The sequence below is a fragment of the Pristiophorus japonicus genome, chromosome 2 (assembly GCF_044704955.1).
Source record: "Pristiophorus japonicus isolate sPriJap1 chromosome 2, sPriJap1.hap1, whole genome shotgun sequence".
NCBI lineage: Eukaryota > Metazoa > Chordata > Chondrichthyes > Pristiophoridae > Pristiophorus > Pristiophorus japonicus.
In genome coordinates, this window is record NC_091978.1 from 45709869 (window position 1) to 45713931 (window position 4063).

Below are 4063 nucleotides of genomic sequence, written 5' to 3' on the forward strand. Positions count from 1 at the left end.
GCCACGGAGGGATTTGAAAATAAGGAATTTTGAAATCGAGGCGTTGTTTAACCGGGAGCCAATGTAGGTCAGTGAGCACAGGGGTGATGGGTGAGCAGGACCTGGTGCGAGTTAGGACACGGGCAGCCGAGTTTTTGGATCACCTCTAGTTTACGTAGGGTCACTTGGCTGAGATACTGAAGAGCACCTGTGGACCTGAACTCCAGCAAAGAATCAGCAACCTCAGGGGAGGAGGCGAGAAAATTGGTGAGTAAAAGATTTTATTTCAAAACAAATGCATCAACTGCCCGTGGGATTTAGTCGAAGTGGACAGGGCAGGCTGGTGTCCCATACCCTGTCTGAGAAATACTCAGACGTCCACTTCCTGACGCCAAGTGTGACGTCCTTACCGTGCTCCTGTTGGGGTTTAAAGGTCAAGAATAGAAAGTGTGCAAGAATTTATTCTTGGTGGTAATGGGTTCCCTTTTCTGATGTGTTGGCTGAAAAATGAGCTGACAAGTGTTCAGAAAGGCACATGGTGACAGCACTGGTAACTAATGTTGGGTGATTAGGCTGCAGAAATATAGTTTGAGGGTCAAGGAGAAGGTGTCAAATTATTTTCTTTTGTTATAAAGGTAAATGTGTAACTTTAATTCTGAATGTAGCAGGTACACATATTTTTTTTAAACATGACAAGTTTCACCTCGGGGTGATTATTACTGTGACGGTTTAAGAAACACATTCAGGTACTTCAGGTGACAATGTTTATTGGAAGAACAAAATAAGTTGCTCTCAGGTACTCTCAAAGTTTATTGTGTTCTTCAACGTTCTTGAATATTGTAAAGCATTTTGTATTTATGTTCGCTGCTTTATTTTATAGATGGGCTATTCTTCATTAATGAGCCACCGGTTTGTCTCTCTCTTATCTGTAGTATTGTGAAACGATCAGTTCTTCGATTCAGCTTAGTGGGTTGTCGCTTCCTTGTTCTTCACAATTGGCGTTAATGATTTGGACTTGGGAATCGGAAGTACAAGTACTAAATTTGCGGTCGACACCAAATTGGGACTGTAGTTAATACAAAGGAAGAATGCGACAAAATACAAGAAGATATGAATAAACTTGTAGAATGAGCAGTTATGAATTTCAGTACAGAAAAGTCTGAGGTGATGCATTTTGGTAGGAAGAATAAGGAGCCCACATACTGCTTGGATAATAAAGGTCTAAATCGGGTAGAGGAACAATGGGATCGAGGGGTACACTTACACAAATCACTCTTCTTCTTAGGCAACCCCTCGGAGTCGAGGGTGAATTGCTTCCACACTAATATGAGTTCTCAGGTGACTGATGAGACCAATGCAGGACCTACAGTCTCTGTCACAGGTGGGGCAGACAGTGGTTGGGAGGACGGGTGGGTGGGGTGCTTGGGTTGTCATGAGCTCCTTCCACTGTCTACGCTTGGCTTCAGCTTGCTCCCGGCGAAGAGACTCGAGGTGTTCGGCGCCTTCCTGGATGCTTCTTCTTCACTTTGAGCGGTCTTGGGCCAGGATTCCCAGGTGTCGGTGGGGATGTTGCACTTTTTCAAGGAGGCTTTGAGGGTGTCCTTGAAGTGTTTCCTCTGCCCCACCTAGGACCCGCTTGCCACGCCGAAACTCCGAGTAGAGCACTTGTTTTGGGAGTCTAGTGTCGGGCATGCGGACGATGTGGATGCTGATCGAGTGTGGTCAATGCTTCGATGCTGGGGATGTTGGCCTGAGCGGGAACACTGATGTTGGATTTGCAGGATCTTGCAGAGGCAGCGTTGGTGGTACTGGTCCAGTGCTTTGAGGTGCCTGCTGTACATAGTCCATATACATAGATGACCTGGAAGAGGGGACAGAGTGTAGTGTAACAAAATTTGCAAATGACACAAAGATTAGTGGGAAAGCGGGTTGTGTAGAGGACACAGAGAGGCTGCAAAGAGATTTGGATAGGTTAAGCGAATGGGCTAAGGTTTGGCAGATGGAATACAATGTCGGAAAGTGTGAGGTCATCCACCTTGGGAAAAAAAAAACAGTAAAAGGGAATATTATTTGAATGGGAAGAAATTACTACATGCTGCGGTGCAGAGGGACCTAGGGGTCCTTGTGCATGAAACTCTTTTTGGATCCTTGTGCATGAATCCCAAAAAAAGTTAGTTTGCAGGTGCAGCAGGTAATCAGGAAGGCGAATGGAATGTTGGCCTTCATTGCGAGAGGGATGGAGTACAAAAGCAGGGAGGTCCTGCTGCAACTGAATAGGGTATTGGTGAGGTCGCACCTGGAGTACTGCGTGTAGTTTTGGTCACCTTACTTAAGGAAGGATATACTAGCTTTGGAAGGGGTACAGAGACGATTCACTAGGCTGATTCTGAAGATGAGGGGGTTACCTTATGATGATAGATTAAGTAGACTGGGTCTTTACTCATTGGAGTTCAGTAGGATGAGGGGTGATCTTATAGAAAGATTTAAAATAATGAAAGGGATAGACAAGATAGAGGCAGAGAGGTTGTTTCCACTGGTCGGGGAGACTAGAACTAGGGGGCACAGCCTCAAAATACGGGGGAGCCAATTTAAAACCGAGTTGAGAAGGAATTTCTTCTCCCAGAGGGTTGTGAATCTGTGGATCTCTGCCCAAGGAAGCAGTTGAGGCTAGCTCATTGAATGTATTCAAATCACAGATAGATAGATTTTTAACCAATAAGGGAATTAAGGGTTATGGGAACGGGCGGGTAAGTGGAGCTGAGTCCACGGCCAGATCAGCCATGATCTTGTTGAATGGCGGAGCAGGCTCGAGGGGCTAGATGGCCTACTCCTGTTCCTAATTCTTATGTTCTTATGTTCTTATTATGTCTCTGAAGCATATAGGAGGCTCTGTAGATCATGAGCTTGGTGCCGGGTTTGAGGTCTTGGTCTTCAAACACTCTCGTCCTCAACCAAAGGCTGCACTGGCACACTGAAGGCGGTGTTGGACTTCGACATCTGCCTTTGTTGACAGTAGGCTCCTGAGGTATGATAAATGGTCCACGTTGTCCAAGGCTTCGTCAAAGATCTTGATAATAGGGGGGCAGTACTGTGTGGCGGGGGCAGGTTGGTGCAGGACCTTTGTCTTACGGATGTTTACTGTAAGGCCCATGCTCTCGTACGCCTCGGTGAAGGTGTTGACGATGGCTTGGAGTTCGGCCTCCGGATGTGCGCAGACACAAGCGTCGTCTGTGTACTGTAATTCAATGACAGAGGATGGGACGACCTTGAATCTTACGCTAAATGTAGCAATGCAGGTTAATAAGGTCATAAAAAAATAAACCAAGCACCAAGCTTCATTTCTAGCGGGATAGAATTCAAAAGCAGGTCAGTCAGGTTAAACTTGTATAGAACCTTGGTTAGATCACACTTGGAGTGCTGTGCACAGTTCTGGTATTGATACCAGAGCGGCCCCTGGCCTGTGAGCACCATCGGAGCAGGCCGGGGAGTGGAAGGAGTAGCGTGGAGACGTACCACTCCAGGGAGCAGCACGTGCTGGAGCAGGAGAGCAACGGCAGCGGAGAGGGAGATCACCAAGATCCAGGTCGGTGATTAAAGCGTGAGCAGGTACAACAGGAGCGGTGAGGCCGGGGCGAAGGAGCGGTGAGAGATTGTAGAGAGATGTGATCGGGGCCCAGAAGAGGCGAGGGCCCAGGGGCAGCAAGGGCCAGCCCACACTGCAATATGTGTACACACTAAGTCAGTGCAGCAGAGCTGGTCTCCAGTCGTCTTGGTTAATCCTGGATAAAGACCTAGCCCTGTCAAGCCCGTGTGGTGACTGGTGTGCAACGGCCACCACACATTAAAAAAATCCACGCACAGGCATCTTCCACCCTTCAATATATAGTTCGGGACCTGGAATATTAAGCCCTTCATTGAAACACCCGTGGAAGCAAGTCATCCTCGATTCGAGGGACTGCCTACAATGATGGGTATCAATATTATAAAAAGGATATAGAGGCATTGGAGAAGGTCACACGGATTATACCAGAACTGGGTGGTTGTAAGGATCAGGAAAAATTGAACAGACTGGGTCCCTTTTCTC